The sequence below is a fragment of the Oryctolagus cuniculus genome, chromosome 2 (assembly GCF_051225735.1).
Source record: "Oryctolagus cuniculus isolate XC-2025 breed Fujian yellow rabbit chromosome 2, ASM5122573v1, whole genome shotgun sequence".
Lineage (NCBI taxonomy): Eukaryota > Metazoa > Chordata > Mammalia > Lagomorpha > Leporidae > Oryctolagus > Oryctolagus cuniculus.
This window is the reverse complement of record NC_142868.1, coordinates 12412610-12439755: the sequence shown is the minus strand read 5'-3', so window position 1 is coordinate 12439755 and position 27146 is coordinate 12412610. Positions and strand designations below refer to the sequence as shown.

Genomic DNA, 27146 nt, shown 5'->3' with positions numbered 1-27146 from the left:
CATCTAGGTTGATCCCATATCTTAGCTATTGTGAGTTGAGCTGCTATTAATATGGAGGTTACAGATTAATCTTTCATATGCTGATTTCCTTTCCTTTGGGTAATTTCCCAGCAGTGGAATGTCTGGGTTATATGGTAGTTCTATTTTCAGACTTTTGAAGAATTCCATGATAGTGGGATTATATTTCATAGTAATTCCACTATGTCTTCCATAATGGTTGTACTAGTTTATATTCCAACAGTGTATTAAAGAACCTTTTCTACCACATCCTTGTCAACATAACTTTATAAACCTCTTTTAAAGAGGTTGCCTTAGGATCTGCAGCACACATTTTCAACTGTCCATGTCCACTTTAAATTAATACTGTGCTTTCATGGATAGGGTGAGTACCTCATGGCAACAAATGAATCCTAATTCCTTCTGCTTCTTGTATCATTGTTGCCATTCTTTTCTCTATATTCAAGCATACGTAGGCATATACTCATACTCCTACATGCACTCAAACTCATTGCTACTATAATTTGAACAAACTTATATGTTAGAATAATGAATAATAATTTGATAAATAATAAATTTATTAAATAATAAATTAATAAGAAAAATTAAATTTCTTAATTTACTTTCACTTATTTTCTTTGATGCTCTTCTTTATATGGATTCAAGTTTCTTACATGTCATGCACCTTCTTTCTGAATATCTCTTTTAAGGTTTTTTTCCTTTTCTTTTAATATTTCTTTCAATGCAAGCCTACTTCTGTCAATGTCTTTTTCTGTTAAGTCTTAATTTTTCCTTCATTTTTGAAGTGTATTTTTTCAGATTACAGAATTCTAGGTTGGTGAAATTTTTTTCTGTGAACACTTCAAATATTTTATTCCACTCTCTTCTTGGTAGCATGGCTTTGGAGGCAAAATTTGATGTAATTCTTCTTTCTGTGTTTCCTCTGTACAGAAATAATTCTCCACCTGCCCTGCCCAACTTCTGTCAAAATTTTTAATTATCTTTTGTTTTTTTGCAGTTTGAATATGATATGTCTATGTGTAGTTTTTTGGTTTGGTTTGTTAATTCTGTTTGGCATTCCTGAAGCTTCTTGGATCTGTATTTTGTTGTCTGACATCAATTTGGAGAAATTCTCAGTCATTTTTGTTTCAAATACACCTTAGATTTGTTTCTCTCTTCTCCATTTGTTATGTTACTTTTTGTCATTGTCACAGAGTTTTTGACTATTCCATTCCTTTTATACTTCTTAGTCTTTTTCCTCCTTTCTCTTAGGTTTTGGAGGTCTCTGTTGAGATGCTCTCTAGCTCAAAAATTTTCCTAAGCTGTGTTCACTCTACTAATAAGCATCAAAGATATTCTTCAAACTCATTGCAATGTCTTTGCTCTGTAGCATTTCTTTTTGTTTTTTCTTTTTCTTAGAATTTCCAGTTCTGTGTTTACATTGTCCATCTGTTCTTGCATGCTATCTGCTTTATCCAATAGATCTCTTAGCATAGTAATCATAGATATTTTGAATTCCTGGTCTGATCACTCCCTTGTCATAGCTCGGTCTATGTTTGATGCTTGTTCTTTTTTTTCAAACAGTTGTCTTTTACTTTTTACTTTTTTTCTTAGTATCTAAAAATTATGTACTGGAGAAAAGAAACTGCTGTAAATACACCTTTAGTAATGTGGTGGTAAGGCATGGAAGCTCTAGGATCTAATCTGAGTCTTTTCATCAGCTTGTCGCTCCTAATGAGATGTAAATGTTAAATGTCCTTGGATGGATCTGGTAGGGCTTGGGCATCCCATTGCAATGAGGGATCTGAGTCCTCAAATCTTAGGTCCTGAAACCTTAAATCCTTTCTTACAAATGGCAGGATTGGTCTAATAGATGAGTGGTAAATGGATGCAGGAGACCAGACACAGCTTAATCCCTTGTTCTTCTTTCTTCTAATCTGTAAAACAAGGAAACATCAAAGCTACTGCCAGTTCTTAACCCTATGTTGAATTTCAAATCATGACTGTCACAGCTGGTATGTGAGCTGTGTTAGAGATTTCCACCCTGTGCTGATCCTTGTAGATATATTCCTTTAGTGAACCTTAGAATTCTTATTAAAGATTTTATTTTATTTATTTGAAAGGCAGAGAGATAGAGAAAGACAAACAGAGGGAGAGATCTTCCATGTGCTTATTTACTCTCCACATGCCCTCAACACTTGACAGGGGCCAGGCTGGGCTGAAACTTGGAACCTGAGTCTCCTAGGTGGGAAGAAGAGAACCACTTACTTGAACTATCACTTGCTGCCTCCACGTGTGGGCGTTAGTAGGAAGCTGGAATTGGGAGTGGAGGCAAGACTCCAACCAGGCTCTCTAATATAGAATGTACACTACCTAAGTTGTATCTTAACAGCTTTTCCAAATGCCCACCCAAGCCTGATAACTCTTAAATAAGAGTGTCATTTTTTTCACAAATGAAAAACCAACGTTCAGAGAAATTCCTTATTTTCTGTAGAGCAGCCATTTCCACGCACGCTGCAAGGGAGTGCCTCCTCCTTGATTTTGCCTTAACTTTCCCTTCAGAGCCTCCTGTATCACATTTGGGATTTGCTATCATGAAGGGCCTTGTTGACATAATCTCTTTCAGTCTTCACTCAGCTGTGGGTGTAAGGTGCTATTACTGTGCATGAAATGTAAGCCTAGGAAGGCAAATTGATTGCTTAAGGTCACACAACTGGTCAGTGACAGAGTCAGGGTTCAAACCTGCACAGTCTGCCTCCAGCACCCTAAATCATTGAGAATGCTGAGGGTGGAAAATATATAATAGATTCCCTTGGGCCCCAGTGGGTTTCAGAAAAGCAGGGAACAAACCCCTTTTCACAACTTGAAACAACTTCTATCCCTTGTAATTTAGGATCACCTATAACCCGTTATCCTGACAATGACAGCCTTCGGCACTGATGACTTAAGAGTAAACCATTTCATCCCTCATTTGGAAAGAAGTTGTAGTCTTGAGGTACATAACATAAAATTCCCATATTACTGGTGAGAAAACTGAGGAATAGAGATATAAAAAAGCTTTGTCTAAGAAAATACAACTGTAAATGGCAGATACAGGATTTGAACCATGGCTGCACAGCTTTGGAATCTTTCATCTTTTTATTATTATTTATTTTAATTTTTATTTTTGACAGGCAGAGTGGACAGTGAGAGAGAGAGACAGAGAGAAAGGTCTTCCTTTACCGTTGGTTCACCCTCCAATGGCCGCTGCGGCCGGTGCACTGCGCTGATCTGAAGGCAAGAGCTAGGTGCTTCTCCTGGTCTCCTATGGGGTGCAGGGCCCAAGCACTTGGGCCATCCTCCACTGCACTCCCTGGCCACAGCAGAGAGCTGGCCTGGAAGAGGGGGCAACCGAGACAGAATCCAGAGCCCCGACTGGGACTAGAACCCGGTGTGCCGGCGCCGCAAGGCGGAGGATTAGCCTAGTGAGCCGCGGCGCCGGCCGGAATCTTTCCTCTTAACACTGATGTATTCTGGGGGCAGACACAGTGGTCAATGTGCAAGGGCTGGGTATTTATTTTATTTTCTTCTGGAGTTGCTGCAAACGGCCGTGGCTACATGGAGCAGAACCCTAATATTGCTACTGGATAGGTTATGCTATGTGTTCCTGTCACATGACTAAAGTGTGACTATTCCACCTCAGCTGTCATCACCCTTGCACAGTATGCTCAGGTGGGAGAAAGGAGGAGCAATTGAGTGCTTTTTTGTAATGGCTCCAAAGATGAGAAATTTAGATCTGCTTCTCAAAAACTCAAGTGTCTATGAGACAATGTCTTTTGTTTTAGTAATAAAAAACCAAAATAATAATTATTATTATTTGTCTCTACATCTGTTTTGTATCACCATTGGTGTGGGCAGAATGCTTCACTTTCCATGAAGATTGGTTGTGAGAGCAGATTTGGGGAAGGAGGTAGAATCAGGAGGTCTGGAGATTGGGATTTTAAATCTCTGATAAATATAGAAATGAAGACTCTGGAGTTTGTATAATTCTTGAGTTTGGAGGAGAGATCTGAAATGGGGAAATAAATTTGGGAAATCTTAGTTTATAGAAGCTGCTGAAGACAAAGATATTGAATATTTTTGGGGAGAATGAATGTAGATACAAAACAGATGTGGTCCAAAGACTGAAGTTAACATGAGACCTGTTGGCATGGTTATATTTCTCTTTTGGTGTATTTGGCTATGTGGGTACAAACTCAGACTAGGCAGAACATTGGATGTAACCAGTATTGGGGATTTGACAGGTATAGCACCATAAAGGAGAGATGTATGAAACCAGAAGACATGTGCAAGTAGAGGGACCCAATTGTGGACCCTGGTATCTAGCTAGGGGCACTTGCATGTGAGGGCGAAGAAGTAAAAGGAGTTCAACTCAATGGATTGGAAATTCCCCAGGGCTGAAGAGCAGATGGTCTTGGAGTACTACAGTGAATAATCTGGAGAGGTAGAAAATTATGGGTGGAGAATGAAATTGAGAAATAATGATTATTGAGAGGGTGCTGTTACTCATAAGGACAAAGTTTAGGAGGATAAAATGAATGGTGTGTGCATCTGAATTAGGTGGGGAATTCAGATCATTCTTAAATGATCCTTCTTAAAATCCTTAGAGATTAGGTGAAATAATTGAGGGGATAGTCACTGAAAGATTAACCTAAAACTCTGAGTCTTTAGTGTTCATCAGTACCATTGGAAAGCCCCCTTCCTACCTAAGTTCCTCTCCTGCCATCCCTACCCCGTGTGTGGCAGTCCAACAGTGTGCACTCCCAACATGTTCCCTGATGCTACTGTTCCCTGACCACACTTCAAGAATTACTGCAATTAATTTCTACAAAGATATTGAAATCTCTAAGAATCATGTCAGGAATAGTATCTTAATCGTCAGGGAATCAATTAGAGAGCTTTCGCCAGAATACATTTTTATTACCAATTAGAAAGACATATGGTGGAGGACACTGAGTCTCTGACTTCATTGTGCATCATTATTATCTGGGGAGTTTGTGAAAAATACAAGTCCTGGAGAATCCCAGAGATTCTGGATCCACAGAATCAGGGTGAGACTCAGACATCTGCATACTGAAAAATTCTATAAGTATTTCTGAGTCCAGGGGCAGTAAGATTACGCTTGGTGCAGTGACGTACATAGTTCAGCTATTTTACCTTAGGCCAGTGTACCAACTTTTCTGAGCCATTATCTGCAGAGTGGCAACAAATGATAAGGTTATTGTGAGGACCAAATGGAATAAATGTGAAAATCTTTTGTAAATATTCTCTATCAAAATTATTGATTTTTACTTGTATAATTATTTTATTGGGAGAAATTTTTCTCTTTACCCAGTATATCTGTTGTACAGGGAAGAAGGATGAGAAGAAAAAGAGAATTTGTATTTGGTGATTTCCTACTGTGTTCAAGGAACTGTTTTATGTGTTGTACTTATGTTTTATGATTTTGTTCTCTCAGCAGAGTTTCCAGGGAAGGAATCTCTTTAGGATTTTTTTATGGGGGCCGGGTAATGAATCATTCTTCCTTCTCAGTTTTTAACTAACTGAGAAATAAACACAGTAGTCACTTAATCAAATGTCTTACTAATGATAAAGTGGACAAAAACTGGACATGGATTTCCTGCCTCCTACCTGTTTCACGTACAGTCCCACTACTCCACACAGATGGTGTGTGCACACATTCACCCACAGGCACAAATGATGCTACTGTTTCTTTGCTCTGAATCCACCTTTTACTGCATCTGAGAGCTGGGGCTGGGGCTTTGTCAGTTGCTCCACAGTAGAATATGCTAATGAGGGGAGAGAGAGAGTGAGAGAGTGAGAGAGCGAGAGAGCGAGAGAGAGAGAACAAGTGAACCTGCAGGCACTGGAGGGAAGAGGGGAAAGGAAGAACCTTTCCATTGGCTTCCCATTTTCTTCCTGTTCTGTGAGCATCACTGAGCCTTGCTGCTTCACTCTGGCCATGGTGGCACCTTCCTGCTGCAGTGGCTGAATCCAGGCTGCAGCTTTTTTAACAACCGTGGGACCCACCTCATCATCTGCCCTTTACCCTGCCACACCAGCACCCCTAGCCTAGCGGCTCCCCATCCTCAGAAGTCTGGGTCATGGGCCTTCCATTGAAGTCCGAAGCTGTGACAAGTCCAGCCTCTTCCCACTGTTCTCCACGTCCAGGAGCTGTAGCTGCTGCTGCCTGCCACTAGCTCTTGAGTTCTCTTTTTATCCTTTCGGTTACCTAGGTAACAACTTTATACCTCTTTAACAATTCTTTATAGTGTATTCTCTCTTTTCAAATAATGGCTGTGATTTCACAAATAAGATGCATACACTCTCCAGGGAGGGCAGATCAACAAATGCTGACCTCCCTTCCCAATCTCCCACTTCCAGGGTCAAGGCCTGCCTTGGTAGCTCAGCACTTGGAAGAAGGAGGACGTATGTGAAGGGTTGGTTTATCTTTCATCCCAAAGGCAAAGAGAGAAATGTGAAAGAACTGCACAGGCCCATGCCCAGTTTCCTGATGAGGAGAGCTTGGGTCAGCTAAGTCCCTTCTCCCTGAAGGAGGCTCTCCTGCAATCTGGGGTCTTCACCCCCATCCTCACCCCAGCCTTTAGTACCTCTCCTACCTGGAAGTGAATGTAGCCGAAGGGAAATCATCCTCCCGATGGCATCAGATGGCATCACTTGCCCCCAGAGCATAGGTAAGGGGCCAGCTCAGGCTCAGGTCTGTCTGTTAAGGAGAAGTCCCTGTTTTTCCCATGATGCTTTGTTCCTTTCTCACCAGCTGAAGTCCCATTGATGGGGTCTGGAGACCAGATTCTATCAACAATTTTAGGGTATATAATATAATTCTTTTAGTAAGTCATGGATAAATATCTTTTAACAGTTTCATTTTTTAAATATTTATTTTATTTATTTGAAAGGCAGAGTTAGAGAGAGAGAGAGAGAAATAGAAAGAGACAGGGCTTCTATCTGCTGGTTCTCAGCCCAAATGGCTACAATGGCTGGGGCTATGCCAGGCTGAAGCCAGGAACTTCTCCTGTGTCTCCTACGTGGGTAGCAGGGACCCAAGCACTTAAGCCATCTTCTACTGCTTTTCCAGGCATGTTAGCAAGGAGCTGGATTGGAAGCAGAGAAGCCAGGACTCGAACCTGAGCCCATATGGGATGCTGGCATTGCAGGCAGCTGCTTAACCCATTGTTCCACAATGCTGGCCCCTCCAATATTTTCATTTTTATAACATCCAAGCTTTTTAAAAATGGTTACATCTGATTATTCAGTGATGGGCTTGAGAAAGATTATCTGGTCATTGAGGTTCTTTTTTCATCTTCTCGTTTCATGCCCATCCCCCTGTTCCTACCATTGAGACTTATTAATTCTTTCCCATGTGTGCACAGGACTTAGTATGTTCCTCTAGGGCTGGCATATATTATTTCCATATTTATAATCTGTTGGCCCAATTTTCCTGCCCATTCAATACAATCTGGCATTTTGCAGAATCTCTGGCTCATGTGTCTCTTGCCTCTGACTGGAATGTAATTTCTTTGGGTGCAGGAACCACATTTTATTCATCTTTGCATCTTGCCAGCTCAAGAGTTCTTTACTGAAGTTGAAATTCACGGGGCTAGAAATTTGAATAGACAAAAAATACATCTTTATTTTCACTACCCTCTAGCAGAAATTTAGTGTATCCTTCAATCACGAATACAGACAGCAAGCTACAATGAAACAGCAATACCTGTGACTTTGCCTATAGAGGCCCTAGATGTTTCCCTGTCATGCTACAGGTTGTTGCAGTCATCCAAAAATATCTTAAACTGATCGCTGTTCTGACACCGTGGCAGCCACTAGACGTGCTGCTGGATTGTGTTATGATGTTTAAATAAAGAAACACATAAATTACTGTGTCACAATTTTTAAAAGCATTTTGAAAACTGTATTTCAATATAATTGGTTTCCTTTGTAATCCTATTTTTTTAATTTTATGCATTTAAATGCATGATACTGAAGTGGGTGTTTGGTATAGCAGTTTGGGATGCCTACATCTGATATTGGAGTGCCTAGATTTGAGTCCTGGCTCTGCTCCTATTCCAGATTTCCTCTAATGCACACCCCAGGAAATAGCAAGTATGTGAGTAACTGGGTCCCTGTCACCACATGGGAGACTTGGATTGAATTCCTGACTCCTGGCTTTGTCCTGGCCTAGTTGTTGAAAGTATGTTGGATGTGAACCAGTGAAAGATCTCGCACTCTCTCTCTCTCTCTCTCTCTCTTTCTGCCTTTCAAATACATACATTAATACATGGATAAAGGTTTTAAAATAAACACATTATTCTGAGAAACAAATAAACAGATTTCACTAAACTGATGAAAGAATTCCTTTCTTAGTGTCTAACTCAGCACCTGGTTCAAAGATTGGTGAATTAAATATGAGGTGAATGAAATACTTTATATTAAGTAATTTCTGTTTCAAGGAAGAATATTTGAAATAAATTAATATATAAAAGGGTACTTCAAAAAGTTCTTGGAGAATGGAATTAAAAGTCAAGTTTTTTTCTGCAAAAATTTTTTTGAAAACCATACAGTTGGGCCGGCACCGCGGCTCACTAGGCTAATCCTCCGCCTTGCGGCACTGGCACACCGGGTTCTAGTCCCGGTCGGGGCGCCGGATTCTGTCCCGGTTGCTCCTCTTCCAGGCCAGCTCTCTGCTATGGCCCAGGAGTGCAGTGGAGGATGGCCCAAGTGCTTGGGCCCTGCACCCCATGGGAGACCAGGATAAGTACCTGGCTCCTGCCATCAGATCAGCGCGGTGCGCCCGTAGCGCTGGCCGCGGTGGCCATTGGAGGGTGAACCAACGGCAAAAGAAGACCTTTCTCTCTGACTCTCTCTCTCACTGTCCACTCTGCCTGTCAAAAAATAAAAAAAAAAAAGAAATAAAACCATACAGTTTTTTCATAATATGTATTTCCATGAACTTTTTTAAGAATACCCATAAAGCTGGCATAACAGAAAAAAAACTTGATAAATATGCATTTAATTTCCTAGTTCTTAGAGTATACTAACCAATTGCAGATAAATTAAAATGTTAAGTATATATTAAATGTCAGTAAGATTAATTTATTAGTCAAATATTTATTGGATACCTGCTATGTGCCAGACGCAGTTCTAGTCAATGGTATATAGCAATAAACAGAAATCAAATACCAGTTTTTTCAAGAGCTGGTACAGAGACAATTTGACATCCATGCTATGGACTACAATCTATATCTTGTACTACCTCAAAAATTAGTGCAGAGTAGATCCTCAAAATTAAATCCTAAGTATATTTTTAAAATTTAGAAGAAGACAAGCCAGAGAATATTTTTAACCTTGGGTTAAGCCAAGATGTATTAGACACCACAATAAAAATCTATAGAAAAATTGATAAATTGGACTTTATTAAAATTAAAAACTTTTATTCTTCAGTAGACACCATTAAGACAATGAAAAGCAAACCACAGACTGGAAAATATTTATAAATCATTTAATGATAAAAGACTTGTACCTAAAATGTATAAAGAACTCTCAAAATACATAATAAGGAAAAAGTATAAGATTAGCAAATAATTTTAACAATATTTTCATCAAAGAATATGAATGGATGGCAAATAAACATGGAGAGGGTGGAATGAGCCATCGGGAGAATGCAGACTGAAAGTCTAACAAGCTATCACCACTTATCCATTGGCATGGCAAACAAAACGGAACTTGACAACTGACAACTAGTCATACCAGGTGCTGACAAACCTGTGGAGCTACCAGAAGTCTCACACTGTACTTGGGGTGAATGCAAAATAATATTGAAATTTTGGAAAACAGTTTTGTACTTTTCTTTAATGATTTACTTGTTTGAGAGGCAGAGCTATAGGTGGAGAGAGGGAAAGGCAGAGAGAGGTCTTCCACCCGCAGGTTCACTCCCCAAATGGCCACAATGGTCGGGGCTGGGCAAATCCGAAGTCAAGAGCCAGGAACTTCTTCCGGGTCTCTCATGTGGGTACAGGGGCCCACCTTCCACTGCTTTCCCAGGCATATTAGCAGGGAGCTGGATAGGAAGTGGAGCAGCTGGGACTCAAACTGGCACCCATATGAGAGGCCGGTGCTGCAAGCAGAGGCTTAACCTACTGCGCCACAGCACCAGGCTCCAGTTTTGTACTTTTAAAAATAAAATTAAATATGCAATCAGTATATTAGCCTATTCAACCCAAATTTGGCATCTTGTGGGGTCTCTTATTAACCTGAATAACCATCAAAGAGAGAATAATGTTTGGGAACAGACTAGCACTACATCGTCACTATGCATGCCATAATAAACTAAGAGAGGATTCAAAGAGGTTGAGGCCAAAGAAGTTTTGTTGTTTTTTTTTTTTTTAAAGATTGATTTATTTACTAAAAGAGTTACACACAGAGAAGGAGAGGCAGAGAAAGAGAGGTCTTCCATCCGCTGGTTCACTCCCCAGTTGGCTGCAACCACCAGAGCTGCGCCAGTCCGAAGCCAGGAGCCAGGAGTTTCTTCTGGGTCTCCCACACGGATACAGGGGCCCAAGGACATGGGCCATCTTCCACTGCTTTCCCAGGCCATAGCAGAGAGCTGGATAGGAAGTGGAGCAGCCGGGTCTCGAACTGGCGACCATATGGGATGCTGGCACCTTAGGCAGCAGCTTTACTTGCTACGCCACAGCACCGGCCCCGGCCAAGGAAGCTTTTAAAGGCAAAGAGGAGGAGGATTAAGTAAATTTTGTAAGTCATCCTTGGCACAAGGGTGGTCCCCATCTAGAGCTGTCCTTTCAGAGATCCTTTTTGTGTGGCGTTGCAGGGCCTTTGTGTAAGGAGTGACTCTGGCAGAGGCTCTTCTGCTAGTTCTTATCATTAAACACATGTACAGGGGGCCCCCTCTTTCACAACATCCCTGCTTTTTTAATTATTGTTGCCTTCGGAGTTCGTGGAGACTCAGTTTTGATTCTTTCACCAAATTAGTCATCCCACTCTTAGGTATTTACCTAAGAAAAATTGCAGTTTATGTTTACAAAACAGAGCATGCACAGATATTTGTAACAGCTTTATTTATAGTGATCAAAACCTGAAAACAGTTCAAATGGCCTAAAATATGTGAATGAATGTAGAATAAGCCATGCACTATTATACTTTGTAGTGTTAAAAATGAAGTTATGATCGATTCTCGGCCTTTTGGCTAAGATCAAGTGTAAAAAATGAAGTTATGGATACATGCAACAATAAGGATGACTCTCAATTGTATTATAATATGTCGAAGAAGGCACAAGGACTACAAAATATGTTATTCTATTTCTGTAACATTCTAGCAAGGTGAGACTGGAGATAACAGAAAACAAATCAGAGGTTGCCAAGGATTAGAGTGAAGAGAAGGGTTGACTACAGAGGGACATGGGGAATATTTTGTGTATATGAAACTGTCCTATATCTTGAATGGAGTGGTAGTCATATCATTGTATGTATTTGCCAAAGTTCATAGAATTTTATGCTAAAAAAGATAAATCGATACGGGCATTCTGGTGCAGAGGGTAAGCCGGAGCTTGGGATACCTGTGTAACGTAATTGAGTGCCTGGGATGGAGTTCCACTTCCAGTTCTGGCTTCCTACGAAGGCACACCATGGGAAGCAGCAGACGATGGATCAAGTACTTGGGTTCCTGCTACCTATGTGGGAGCCCAGGATGGAGTCCTGCCTTCACCCTGGCCCAGTCACAGTTACTGTGGACATTTGAGGACTGAACCAGCTGCTGGAAGATTCTCTCTCTCTCTCTCTCTCTCTCCTCCTCCCTCTCTTCTCTCTTCTCTCTGTCACTCTGCCTTTAAAAGAAATAAAAATAAACAAACTTTGGTAAATTTTAGTGTATGTAAATGACATTTCAATAAAAAAAAATTGAGGCAAAAAAACCATAAACAAAGCAAATTTCCAGCTCTTTTAGGAGAAAACAGATTTAACAACATGTGTACATAAATATGTACAGGTCAGTTGATGCCAAGGACTATGAAGAAGAATCTAGGGATGGGAGAATGAGAGGGCTTGTGTGTATTTATAGAGAATGGTGAGGAAGCCCTTTTTGATAGTTAGTGCATACAGAACATTGTCTTGAGTATAGTTCATTGTCTTTTAAAAGGCAGTAAGAGGAAAGTGAGTATTTATCAAACATTCTGCAAGGATGATGTCTTTCTGAATACCATGATAGAGAAAATGAAAAAGGTAAAAATATTAATTCTTTTTTTTTGCTTTCAAACTTTTATTTAATGAATATAAATTTCCAAAGTACAGCTTATGGATTACAATGGCTTCCCCCTATAACGTCTAATCTTTAAAATTATGTAAATAAAATGCTTAAAATATTGTAGAAGATAGTATCTGTAGCAATGAGAGTAGCAATATATAAATATATGTAAATATATATTAGTTAATTATTAAGAACCTGTTCTAGCAGTGGGTTCTAAGCAGAATATGAGTAACCATGAGGAAGGGGAGAGGGGTATAGCAAAAAACAAGCACTAAGGCTGACCTTTTAGAAGGTCCTCTTGTCCCCCAACCCATGGGCCTGACTCCTTGCCCCAGGCCCTGCATCAGAGTTTCAATACCCTCCTCTCTCTGATTGGAGTTCGGGAGGTTAAATGAGTAATTTCTCTTTGCAGGTGCTGGGATCAGGTGTTCTGGTTCTATAAATAAAATGCCGATGCTCATGTGCAGATACCCAGAAAGTTCAATTAATCCCAAACATCCCTTCCCACAGAGATATCCCAAAATAAAATCTTTAGTGCATATAAAGGGGCTTAACTGTTTCCTTGACTTAAATACTGAATTTAAATTTATGAAGGATTTTTATGAGGCAGATGTTGAGTTGTATTCTCCAGGTCCATGCACAGCTTAGCAAGAAGACAGAAGCTCAAACTCAAGCTGGAGCTCTTGAGGCTGGACTAAGGAAGAAGAACTTTTTGATCCATGGGGAAATTAAAGATGAGAATTTGCTGTATGGAACAGTGAGGGAAGTTCTATTTCCAGAATAGTTTAACCAGAGAATAAACATGTCAGTCAGCTCAGTGACATTTATATTGATAGGGCAAAACATATTGTGTCAATATTTTAGCTTACAGGAGAGCCTGACATATAGTAGACAAATTTGTTTTAAAATAGATAAATGATTAAGTGAGTAAATTAATAGATGAGTGAAATAATGCCTGTGATATGGCAGATACGGAGAATAAGATTTAATGATTCCTTAAAGCATTTGCATTAGAGGTCTAGGACCACAATAAGGCTGTGGAACAGACAGTCACCAGCATTAAAGACAAAGAGCAATGAATATTTTTTTTTGTTAATTAATCCATGGGTTGGCTGGGTGGCTTTGCTGATTCTGCCTTTGGCCCTTCGTGGCAATGGAGAGCTATCCTGATGGCTCCATGACATCTCCCATCCACCAGCCAGCTAGCACAGGGATCCAAGAGAGCAGAAATCATCAAGAACACCACTTCTTCTACCACATTGTGTTATCCAAAGCAGGTACAAGGCTAGCCCAGATTCAAGGTGTAGGGATACAAACTCTATCTCTTGATGATAAGGGACTGTTAAATCATTGCAAAGCTTTGAGTAGAGTGGGAGAGTATCAGGGCTCTCCAGAGAAACAGAGTCAGTAGAGTAATATAGATAATGAGATATATGAGAGGAGATCTATAAAGGAATTGACTCACATGAGTATGGAGGCTAAAAAGGTCCAACTATAGGCTGCATTTTAGCTGGAGAACCAGGGAATCTTGTACTGTGGCTTAGCTGAAGTGCAAAGGCCTCAGAATAAGGGAAGCAAATGGTGTAATTCTCAGTCAACTGCAGAAGAAACTGAGAAACTGGGAGACTACAGGAGAAAGTCCTGGAGTCCAAAGGCCAGAACACTTAGAGTTCTGATGTCTAAGGTCAGGAGAAAAAAGGAGAACCAGCCCCAGGACTGAAAGGCAGAGAGAGAGAGAGAATGAATGGGAATGTTGGTCCTTCCTCTGCCTTTTTTTTTCTTCTTTTTTTGACAGGCATAGTGGACAGTGAGAAAGAGAGACAGAGAGAAAGGTCTTCCTTTGCCGTTGGTTCACCCTCCAATGGCCGCCACGGCTGGCGCGCTGCAGCTGGCGCACCACGCTGATCCAAAGGCAGGAGCCAGGTGCTTCTCCTGGTCTCCCATGGGGTGCAGGGCCCAAGGACTTGGGCCATCCTCCACTGCACTCCTGGGCCACAGCAAAGAGCTGGCCTGGAAGAGGGGCAACCAGGACAGAATCTGGCGCCCCGACCGGGACTAGAACCTGGTGTGCCGGCGCCGCTAGGTGGAGGATTAGCCTAGTGAGCCACAGCGCCGGCTCCTTCCTCTGCTTTTATGTTCTGTGCATGGTCCCCAGTTGACTGTTTGGTTCTCACCCAACACTGGATGTGGGCAGATCTTTCTTACTCAGTTCACTGATGCAAATGTCAATTTTGCTAAAATAAATTTCAATGTTCTGATCACCAAAAACATTAAATATTTAAGGTCATAAACATGTTAATCAAGTTGATTTAATCATTCTACATTGTATTAAGAAAATCCTAACACCACTTTGATATGCATGAATTTATACAGTTATAATTTGTCAATAAAACCAAGCAAACAGAAAAACCAATCTCTTTTTGGAAACTTCTTTACAGACATACCCAGAAATAATGCTTTACCTGCTATCTGGTTACTCCTGAATCCACTATCAAGTTAACACCTAAAATTCACCATCACAGCAGGGAATGACAGGTTAAAAAAATAGAGAGATATTTTGCAATCCACAGAACTGCCTTTATAGTCATTCTGTATTAAATAAAAAGACAAACAAAAATATGATTGCAATAGAAATTTTACATATAATGGGGCATATACAAGGGCATAGATGCATGGAATTAAGTAGGAAAAGCCTCATGTAGAAGATGGGGTGAACTGTGTCTTGAAAGATAAATATATTTTGCAGAATTTAGATGAATCAAGGATGTTGCAGATGGAGGAAGCAAAGAGGACACAGGCACAAAGGTGCATGATGTACTTGGTATAGGGAAATGCGTGCAAATAAACCAAGTATAGGGAAGAAGTGGTGGAGAGGCAGTTAGGAGAAGATTGTATCATGAAAACATATATTTACTTACACGTCCTTGCTTGCTGATTTATCTTCCCCACTGGAATCTAAAGCCCATGAAAGCAATGATATTGATCCCCGTGATCCCCGTCTAGAACCCTGGCACATAGTAGGGCTCATTAAATGCGTGTTGATGCCATGAGTAAAGACTGGCCTTCTGAACCTTGTGAGGGGAGTTGGACTTTCAACTTGGAGTTTGGGAGGGGGCTTAATTTATTGATGCACAGTTGAATGTTGGATATGTTTTGAGTTTCAGGAAGCTAACTTTGATGGCCAAAGAAATGATGGAGGAGGAGGTTGAAAAATGGAATTGTGATGGGGAGTGGGGCAGGCAGGGTCACTGAGAACTGGCTAAGAGTTTCATGAAGGAAGAGGCTGCTGTTCCATGCTTCTGGAACAGAATACCCTAAGACTGAAGGGACATCAGACTGGACCTTCAAATTGTGGGGGCGTTTGAAGAACTGAGGATTTGCTTAAGATTTTGCAGAGAAATATAACCAGACCAAAAACTGTCGATTGACATTTTCCTTTCATTGATTATTATCCAACTGTTACTCATCTGGCATGATCTATAATCTGTTGTGATGTATGATTTTTAACTCGTTGATCTGCATAAGCTGCTAAGTGTGTAGGCATTTTCTCAGTATCAGTGGTGTGCCTTAAAACCTGAGTGTGTGTAGTAATAACAGCATTGAAGTCAGAAGTTCTGAATTCAAATTTTGGTGTTTCTTCTCACTTGCTGTGTGACCTTGAGTAATGGATTTTATCTCTGAGCTTCATCGCTGTCATTTATGAAACAGATTTAATTAATCACATCCTGTCCACTTCAGAGGTTCATTATAATAATCATGAGAAACTATAGGGGAAAGATATAAGATTTATTAAGTGCTGCACATTCTGTATTTGCTAATTTAATCCTTATAACAACCTATGAGGTATTATAGTATGATTATATTACTATTCTCAGTTATGACATTTTCCTAATCGAGGCTAAGAGTTTAATTAAGCCTAGTACTGCCACATAAGTTGTAAAGTGCTGTTAAAAAGAAAATGTCCATCTGGCAACTGCTTTTGCTTTGGGGAAAATATGAAGAATTTTCAATATGTAGACTTCACCCTCTGAGATTTGACTTGTACAAATAAATGAAGAAAAGGCAAGAAAACAAAACAACAAAAGCAGGCAAAGTAACACTCTGTGCAGGGACATACCAGTATTAGATCTTGAAACAAGACAGGGAATGGAAAGAGGGGGTTCAGAAAAGACATCTATAAATAACTGGTGTAATAGGACAGTTTGCAGAAGGATTATGTCCTCAGATTCTTTATCCTTCAGCTGCAAGCTTAGCACACCCAGGCCTGGCAGAATCTGGTTGGCAGCTTCTCTCTATTGCTTTCTCTTCTACGTTGGCTACCAAGGGAACCTGAGGGTTGCTGCATCAGGAGGAGAAAGTCCTGCTCTAGATGTTCTTCCTGTGTTGAGGACTTTACCATCACAGGCTTGGGACTTCTCTAGCCCTGGAGAGAACCACTTAGGACTCAGCTTGTCTTTCCTGATTTAGAGATCTCCAGTGAAAACAGAATGAAAAGGGAGGATGAGAGGGAGGTTGGGAGGGAGGGAGGGAGGGAGAGAGAGAGAGTGAGTTTAAGGAGCTGGTTTATATTCTATGAAAGCTAGCATGTGAAAGGCTGGATACCCAGGAAGAGCCAGTGGGGCAGTTCAAGTGCAGTGACCGGTGTAGAATCCTCTCCTACTTAAGGGAAGTCAGTCCTTTGTTCTATTCAGCCTTCAAGTGATTGAATAAAGCCCTATCCCATTATTAAGGAGAAACATCTGCCTTACTCAAAGCCTACTGATTTAAATATTAATCTTATCCTAAAACACCCTCATAGAAGCATCCAGAATAATGTTTGACTAACTATCTGGGCACTGTGGCATAACTAATTGACATACAAAGTAAAACACCATACCCAGCATCTGAATCAGAATTTGCAATTGCCATAGTTTAGTTGCAGAAAGGCATTTGAATGCTAAGTTTAGTTGTGGGTTAAAGCAAGGCCAAGGACAGTCAGTTCATCAATAAGGCAAGTCAACAATAGCCACAAAACACCATTTTACCTTTTAATGAACTCTCATCTTCATGTCTGGTGTGAACTGTGCACAAAGTTCTGACTGGGAAACAAGGCTACAAGCAAAGTGATTCAATTTCCTGAATCTCCCTGCCTTAGCCCCCTTTTTTTTTGCTTCCTTAACACCCTTCCCAAAGATTGTACCAAGATGCCATGGTATATCTCATGTAGGACCCTGGTACACCTTACAAAACCTCCCATGATCCTATCTCCTCCTCTGCACCATATGAAGTCTCTATGTGTGATGTCTACAGGCACTCTTCTCTTGTCTCCTTTACCTGGATTGTCTTTGGTTGCTTGGCAAGAATCTACCTTCAATTCAAGGCTCACCATCAGTGTTCCTTCTGCTACAATCTCTTCAGAACCCTCAGGTGTCCTCCTCTACTGAACAAGCAGTGTACCAGCCTCTCTTTCTAGAGTCTGTGGTACTTTATTGTCTTTATTTGTAGGTATTTGTGTCTGTATCATGTTCTGACCAAGATTTGTTCTTGGCACATAAGAGGTGCTCAATGCTTGTTTACTCAGTGGTGAGTGAATGGATTGATTGGGTGGACATAGGCAAGAAAGAATGGTGTCCAAAATTATATACCACTTGCAGCAATAGAACAAACATTTGAATATATATTTCTCTGAATACAATGTCACTGATGTAGATGGTGTAACACAAGTTGTATCCGAATTTCCAGAGCAGATGCTTTGTGAAAATACAGGTTCAGTCGCCAAGTAATTGAATCTGTTGGTGGACTGAGAAAGGAGAGGAAGGGCATTAGGAGGCCTGGTTTTAGCAAGTTTTCCATTGGAGTTTTAACTCTAGCATTCTCTATTCCAGGATAATACATAGACATCCACAAATACAGCATGCAGAGGTTGTTGCCATCTTATATGAAATCAAAAAAGAAAGAATCTAGATTTTCATCAAAGGGGGAATGGTGGTCATGTGCATTATGCTGTATTTTTGCCCTGTAATACTAGGGAGACATTACAAAAGAATGAAAAGAGTATATTCAAAAAGCCTAGATTCAAAGATCTCCAAGCACATTTTTAATAAAAATGTATTATTTTTGTTGATATAAAGGACAGAGTAGTAGACAAAGAAGCAGAGACAGAGAGATTGTTCATCCACTGGTTCACTCCACAAACAGCTATAGCCAGGAGTCCAGTCTCCATTGTGGTCTCCCGCATGGATGACCCAAGAACTTGAGTCATCATCCACTGCTTTCCCAGGCACATTGCTAGGGAGTTGGGTGGGAAGCGGAGTAGCCACTACTTGAACCAGCATTTGGATATGGTATGCCCACGTTGCAAGTGGGGCATTACCTTCTGTGATATAGTGCTGTTCCTCAGTCTGAGACACATTTTTAAGTGAAGGAGGTAGGTCAAGGAGAGAATGCATGCTACGATCCCATTAATTTTAAAGCAAAAAAAAATCTGACATATTGCTGGCTATTATTTATTTATGTATGTGTTACAGTCATAGTGTTGTGTCTCTCCATAGTCATATATTAAAATTCTAATACCCAAGTTAATGGTATAAGGAGGGAGATCTTTGGGAGGGGGTTAGGTCCTGAGAGCAGAATCCTCCTGATTGAGATTAGTGTCCTAGTAAAGAGATCTCAGACAGCTTCCTGTTCCACCATATCAGGGCTTAGCAAGGGGGCACCATCTATCAGGAACAAAGAGACCTTCAGTAGACACTGAATCTGTTTACACCTTGATCTTGGACTCTTGTCTTCCAGTACTGTGAGAAACAAATACTTGTATTATTTTTGTTATAGCAGCCTGAATGGACCATGTAAGTATACTTACCATGGAAGTATCAAAATGCAGTGCTGAAAGTATGAAAAAAAAACACCATAATATTAACACTGCTCTGTAATTTGGCAAAATGAAAATGAAAAGATTTCCAGGCATGAATAAGAAATGTCACAACTGAGTTGTGGTAATAATTGCACAACAGTATAAACTTAGGAAAACTATTGAGTTGCATACTTAAAATGAGTGAAACTTATGTAAATAATACCTCTACTGCACTGTTTCAAAGCAAGCTTCTTTGGTGACTTTGAGACACACTAATTGTGATTTGGGGAATCCCAGCTGTAAAATGCTTTTCTTCACACTCCTTCCCTTTCCCTTAAATCCCATCTTCTTCTCACAAATGCAGATGTATTCACCCTTCATTAGCAAAGCTGACAAAATCAAGAATGTGTCATAAAAATCTAAATGTCATACACATTTCTATAAAATATTTATTGCTTTGCATACTTAGAGACGTTCACCAGAGCCTGTGTGAAACAGGCTGCATATACTAAATCCTTGGTTCCTCCTTTGCCATTTGATGCAGGTAGTATTTGTTGATAGAAAAAGCTGAGATGAGTTAAATTTTATGTTCACTTGAGCAAGAAAACGTTCTAGAACTGGGCAGTATTTCATACTTAGATGGTTCAGAATGTCCCACTCCACCATATGTACAGGTTATATTTATAGCCTTAGAAAAGGAAGTGACACACCGAAACAAGCCGATGGGTTGCAGTTGTCATTTGCCTTATATGGTCATGTTTTGGCAGGTTTCCCTCTCTGATTGGCTGGAAGTCCACTTGCTATAATTGGCTGAGGCTCCGTTGCTTGGTTACAGAATACTCTTCTGTTAGGTTACAATTTGTTTACACATCAAGATAGGTTGTAGTTGATTATATACAGAAACCACTTTAGGCCAGACTTACCATTCAAATACAGAGGGTTTAAGCCAGATTTATTTTGGCTCAACATACTTTAACCATAATTTCCTTGTTAGAGGTGAAGAAAATGAAACACAGCTAAGAAGAGGGACTGGGAATTGAATGTAGGCAGTCTAGGGCCAAAATGCATATGCTAATCTGTCCATTCTGTTCTCAATCAATGCTGTTTGCATTTCCTTCATGTTTTTTCTTCATGACACAATTCCTTAAGAATCTTCCATCTGCTTGTGAAGTCAAACTAGGTCACTGCCTAATCTTTCTATCTTCTATAGAAATCTTTCTGTGGCTTAATATTTCTATTTTTCTATTTGAATCATTAAAACTCAATAATTCAAAACCTGTGCCATAGCTGATTCTGCCTTTTCTCCTAGTCTTTCCTCCTGTGGTTTGCATAAAGAGCAGCTCACATTTCTTTTGCCTTAACTCAAGGGAGCAAAATGTGCTGTGTAGTAGAAAGAGGCAAAAAATAGAGGAGGATGTAGGAAAAGGAAGATAACTTCAAAATCTGACCTATTTTTCTATTTGATCTTAGAAACAGATATGGCTGTAGAAGTACAAAGCATAACTTGGACCATGGAAACTTGAATCATCTGGTAGAGTTTTTCAGAACATTCTTTCAACTGAAAATATTTACGTTGAAAGTGAACTGTTTTGCTTTTAAAAATACAAATGTTCCCTGAAAAAGAAATGCTCATAGCTTTAATAACATCAGAATATAAATGAGTTTATTTCTGATAGAAGACCACAGATATCAGTTTTACTTCTGCCCATTGCTGGTCAGTTGAGTTTTTTAGGTCACTGACCTTCCCTGAACTTCATATTCCTTTTTTGTAAGAAGAGGTCAGGTATAGAAAGTGCCTCCTGCACAGTTTGTTGGGACATCCTGCAGGGTGACTCTAAATGGGATTCATCATTGCCAACAGGATCAGTAGTACTTCCCTGGGCCTTGCACCTGTGCTTAGGTGTAACCGCACCTTCATAAGCTGTGAAATTCCTTCACCTGGGGAAAATGCCACATTCTCTACGGGCTTCTTATGAGGATTAAATAAAAATAATGTAAAACAGCATTGAAGATATGTTACCAGTACACCCCAAGTGTTGTGATTTCTATATACATGCCCTGACTGAGAATGGTTTAACTGAAGGGATATCAGCATACCTATCTAACCATTCTGTTTTTCATGTACAGTACAGTGTTCAATAACTTGTATGAAATATTCAACACAGTAGGTACTGTGTTGGATGATTTTCTCAACTGTAGGATAATGTAAGTGCTCTGAGTAGATTTAAGGTAGCTTGGGCTAAGGTATAATGGTTAGTAGATAAAGTACATTAAAAGCCTTTTTGATTTATGATATTTTTCCATTTATGATGGTTTTATCTGGTTATATCCATATCATAAGAAGAGTCTGTAAATTTCCATTCCAATGATATTTCTTGCAAACCTGCTGTGTGTCATGGATGGCTTCATTATTGTTGTTAGTATTTTGTGGGGGCAGGTAGCACACTGGTAATGAAACTTTGAGATTCACCATGAGAAGCAAAGATAATCAAAGATAGATGAAGCATATGAGGATAGATGAGATTAAACAGGGCATCAGGGATAGATGAATATAGTTGAGGGTATACAGTATAAGTTAAGGATCTGATGAAATGGAGGTATCAACTGGAGAGGGGAGGAAACAGGAGCATCTTATTCAGGTACTGAAAGATCACAATTGGTGATCTTCACTGTGGTTGAAGATGGCAAGGCACTAAGGGCTGTGGATTTGACCAGGGTCCTGAGCCTGAGAGTGAAGAAAAAACTAGAATCTCTTCTTAGGTAATATTGCAGCATGATATGCTATAAACCCCAACAAAGAGCCAGTGTTTCTTTTTCCCTTTGAATTTTTCATGCTGTTATTGATTGACCTACCTCTTGTCCATGCTCTGTGAGGGAGGAAGGTATGATTTCTCAGTAAATTATTGTCTCAGCCCTGGAAACAACAATTATAAGAGGAGGAAACTGGGGTGGGGGTACCTCAGGACATGTGCTAGTTGCTTCCAAAGGTGGGTCTGAGACAGAATATCCCAGTCTGGAGTAATGTCAAGACTAGCAACAAATGGAAGCTCACTGGAGGAGCTTTGGTGTTTCTACCATACCCAGAATCACCAATTTCCCAAGGAGGGTTAGAGCAGTCATGGTAGAAAAGCTAATTTCCTGAAGTGCTCAGTCTGGGTTTCATGCTAGGATTAGATCTCGAAAGAGTGACTTCAAAAAGCACAAATCTGATTATAGCACTCCCTACTCTAAATCCTTCCATGGATTGACTATGAATAAGGTTCAGATTCCCTAAGATAGCATTACCTGACCTCATACCACCTCTTGGGCTTTCTTTGCCATTCTTCATATCTCATACTCTTCATCTGGTTCCCAGATCAATGAGCATTTCCCACACAGACCCTGGTTTTCTCAGCATCATTCTCTACCTCCCTCCCTCTTGATTTGACCACCTTCCTGGCTGCCCTGGACTTTGGAGTGTTTTTTGACACATCCCATTAAGGACAAGGCACTCATTTCCCTGAGGCTGACGTAGGCTGTAGGAATCCAACACCTTCATTTGTGTGGAGTTACCTAATTTTGCTAAAGGGTCTTTTTAAGTCAGGTGTTAAGTTTGAGTTCAATATTAATTTATAACTTATATGTTCCTACTTCTTAATAAAAAGCATTTGAGATTACAACTATATATCTTTATCTAAATGCACATATATACACATCCCCATAGCCCTGCTGCAAATGTGGGTGTCCCATTTTGGGATCATGGGGTGCTCATACTTTGAGCATCATGATTGCATTTCCTGACTCTTGATTTTCACAGCATTTCTGACTATTTCCGTCATGCCAGTCCTCATGCTGACTCACTGAGCAGCATGTGTAAGAGGAAGGATGCCTGCTTTCCTGCTTTGCTTTACCCATCTTGGGTTTCAATTCTAGAGGAAGAACTATAACTATGTGTTCTTCTATTTGAAGGACACACCTAGAATCCAGCAGCTGGGCAGAGGAGCCTGCAGATAAGGGCTTCTAAGGCAGAAAGATGGACGAGCACAGCCGTAAAAGCAAGAGGGTTCCCGTGGCGTGGATGCCTAACATGCTCGGTTCTCACTGTGCTCACAGACCTGGGATTTCATTTAGGAGGCAGGAGGAAGGAGAAACAGCACATGCAGAAGCAACAACTGGCTGTGCATCTCTTAGTGCAGCAGACAGGGCAGGTAGGATCTGCAGTAGATCTTATTTATGCAGGCTCAGCAGGGAGGGGGAAGGCACCAGCAGCCTTCTCCAGCTCTGTGGACCTGGGACTCAGTTTCTTGACTTCAACATCTGCCTGGATATTTCTCTGTGAATTTTCAGGGCATATCTGCCCAATTTCCTATGCAAGCTTCTCTTCAGCTTGTATTTCTTTGGTAGCATTTTGTGCTCGCTTCCCATTGGGTATTTTGTTCAGCTGAGACACAGTAGTATTGTAAGAGTATTTGAGTCTTTGTGCAGGGAAAGATACATCACGTTTCCATGCCAACAAACTCTAAGAGGCAGTGGAGATTCTTCTTACCCGCCTCTTTCTCCTTGCCTCACTCCCTCCATCCTTCCATGTCTTCATCCCTCCCGCCATCTCCTCTTTCTTCTTTCCTTTCCTCTTTTCTTTCTCTACCTCCATTCTTTTTTCTTTCCTTCCAAATGCTCCATACCACACTTGATTGTATGCATCTAGGTGAAGTGCAATTGCCAGATGGACAAATACAATAGAGAAAAAGACACAAGAAGAGAGAAGGCTGTGGGGCAGGCCTCCACAGGTCAGCATTTGATCTGTGTGTGGGCCTTTCAGTTTTTGGTTGTGTTCTCACGTCCACTTACAAAATAATTTCCTGAGAGTTAATGTTGTCCAGACACTGAGAATACAGTAATGAGGATGTTGAGGGAGTTTCAGCTGATGGTGTCTACCTCCTCCTTGGGTTGGAGACACCATCACATGAGAGATGGAGAGAGTTCGAGAGTCAGAGAAGGGGGCAGTAGGCTTTGGTAGACACAGAATCAAGAAGCAACACTACCTCAATCACACTTGAATGGATTATAACCAGTTATAGACACTGACCATTTTCTTAATTCTTTATATCTCCTGTTGCCCCATGCAACCTTGTCTCACACCTTTCCTTTCTCATAGCAAATCGATAATAAATGTTCACAGAATTGAATTAAAATGAAGGTTAAAACATCCCTATTTCCCCCCAATTCTGCCTGCTTCCTTTCCATTGCCATTTCCCTATCCCATACCAGTTACCTTTGGACCTAGTGAGCTGGGCTTAACTCAGTGATGAATTTAGTTAATGATAACAGAAACCCAATTCAAATTGCTCTGAGAGGAAAAGGACGGGGGTATTCTCACAAAACTGGCAAGTCCAGAGAAAGAGAGAGAGGCCTAACATGGCCATCAGACTGTAGGGTATATATCCTCAAGGTCCATTTCTCTCTGGATAGGGTTTGTCGTCCCTCCACGTGGTGGCCCTCTGCTACCGTCAGGTCACATTTGCATTAAAATGTGCTGAGATGGAATCTCCTTCACCATGTTGAACCGCATGCCTCCTTGTGAACTAGTCACTGTGGACACAGGAAAAGACTGCTCAAACTGGCTTAGCACTTTCTATATCTGGCTGGGCAGTGCTGAGTGGATGAGGCCCATCCAAACTGAAGGACTAAAGTGGGGAATGGAAAATTTGGGTGCTGATAGGATAGGAAATGATGATGGATGCCAACCAAGAAAAATGGAATGGTGTCCACATGTTCCCTTTTCTTCATTAACCCTCACTGCCCATGTTTTTTGGACATGGTGAGTCTTGGGTTATTCTAGACATCATAAGGAGGGGATTAAACACCATCAATCCACCTGGTATAAATTGTCTCCTTTTTGATATTTGATGGTAATGATGAACTGGCTTTTCTGTGCGCATGACCAGTGTAAGTGACTGACAGTTAAGCCCAGATGCTGTAATGACTAACTCAGAAAGTCTGTTTCCCTACTCTGTGGCTCCTGCATTCCCAAAGATGTTTATGAGCACTTAGAGCTGCAGCTTCCGGGCACTGGGAGAAAACATCCCCATCATGCGACATTATGATTCTAATACCAGTAATTGGGAAAGGAAGCATAAATGATAATAATCTGGGAAAAAAGCCATCTCTTCTCATTTCCTGCCTGTTAGCCAGGCTGTGCTCTACTTAGGAGGCAAGGGAAGCAGATTTGAATGTGTCCCTCGGTCTCTGTCAACACCATCTCTGCTGTCGTTTTCCAGGATTTGTGGTCAGTTTCTTAGACCGTTTGTTGGTCTCCCAACCCAGAGTCCTATCACTGTATTCCCCCTGCCTTAGCCCATGTACCACCGCTCTGATGAGTGAGTGATTTTTGCAAACCGAAACCCAGATTGCAAGTCAAGTCCTTGCACATCCTGCTGTGTCCCTTCTCATGCTCTCCCCACCCCCTTCTAACTTTAGGAAAGGGAGCTCCTTAAAACCCTTGTGCCCCATCATCTGTGTTTAGGATACTTATAAAGATTACATTTCAGATAAATATTATGTGGTTGAAATAGTCACAGAATTGAAAACTTAGGATTTACTGGGTTTAAACTTTCATTATTTGCCTCCCAATGTTACCATATTTTGCCTATTGTATGCCCTCTTACAATGCTGTCTTTAATATTTTTTAAGCTTGCTTACCACTTTTTTAAACCTGCCCTTGTCCTAAGCAAGTCTTCATTAAATTTTAATTTTGAAACAGTTTTCATTACAGGAAGGAAAATTACAATATATAAACAATGGTTTTTAAAATACTCTAAATGATTTGGTGTGCCAACAAAGGTGTATAAGGTGGACTGAAGGAATTCGTGAGAAATTCATATTATCTTTTTCCTTTTTTTAAGGATTATTTATTTGAAAGAGAGAATAACAGGGGTAGGGTAGCAGGGAGAGATCGTCCATTTGCTGGATCACTCCCCCAAAGGACACAACAACCAGAGCTGTTGCAGACTGAAGTCAGGAACCAGGAATTCCATTTGAGCCTCCCATGTGGGTGGCAGGAACCGAATTACTTGGGCCATCATCCTCTGCCTTCCCAGGCTCACTATCAGGAAGCTGGATTAGAAGTAGAGCAGTTGGGACTTGAACTGCCACTCCGTGGGATGTGGGCATCTCAAGTGGCATCTTAACCCACTATACCACACTGCCTCCCCTCACATTCTCTTTTAAATCCATTTTGGCATGAACTCTTTGAAGCCCCTCATACATATATTTCTTTGGAAACACTAGCCCTAAAGATTGTATCCAAACACAGTGTTGCACCAAGGCTTCTCAATTGGACTTCAGCTTATCTTTCTGGCTTTATCTCTCTCCAGACTCCCTGAGTTCTTCACACTGCACAGGTCATGACCTTCCAGACTGGGTGCCTCTCCATATGTTGTTCTGTCTGCCTGGGCTGATGTCCTTCTACTTCCTTCTTCGCTGGACAGACCATCCTTTCCCTCCAAGAGTCACCCCTTCGATGAGACTCTGCCATGTGATTATCGTCCCTTCCAGCAGTTGACCTGTGAGCTGGATGAATCCTGCAGTGTCTCCGATTACTCGGGCCACTTTCCTCCTTTCTCCAACCAAAGCCTCCATCAGGTGTGAGTAGTTCTGGTTGATATCTGCATCGCAGCGTCTGACACAGACCTGGCCTCCATGAAGGTGCGCTGTACTTGATGTAACTGGTAATTGTACTTGGTCGTACCTGTTTACTTCTTCCTTTCTCAATACCAATGAGGATCATTTTACTTTTAGGAGCTCCAACAGCAGGTGTTTGCATAGGTTCATGGCTCGTTCCATGGGTACCACGTCTGCCCACAGAAACACCTCTAGTGACAAATTCTACAAAACAATGCTCCTTGCTTTTTTTCTGCTCAGTTATAACAAAGAGTATGACAGAAAGTGTTCATATATGTGATTCCGTATCTTAGAAGAAGAGTATAGGGGCCGGTGCTGCGGCTCACTAGGCTAATCCTCCAC

At 40.8% G+C, this 27146-nt stretch overlaps 1 long non-coding RNA gene across 3 annotated transcripts in view; it reads left to right on the top strand.

Annotated features, from left to right (window-relative positions):
- LOC127486441 (uncharacterized) overlaps nucleotides 1-27146 on the top strand; it is a 620188-nt gene that overhangs the window by 358122 nt on the left and 234920 nt on the right. Inside the window, exon 3 of one of the 3 annotated variants that reach the window (XR_016229779.1) lies at nucleotides 26498-26839. The exons of the other annotated variants lie outside the window; for them this stretch is intronic. This is a non-coding gene — a long non-coding RNA (uncharacterized LOC127486441). Of the gene's footprint in view, nucleotides 1-26497; nucleotides 26840-27146 lie in introns of those variants that run through there. 3 annotated transcript variants of the gene reach the window in all.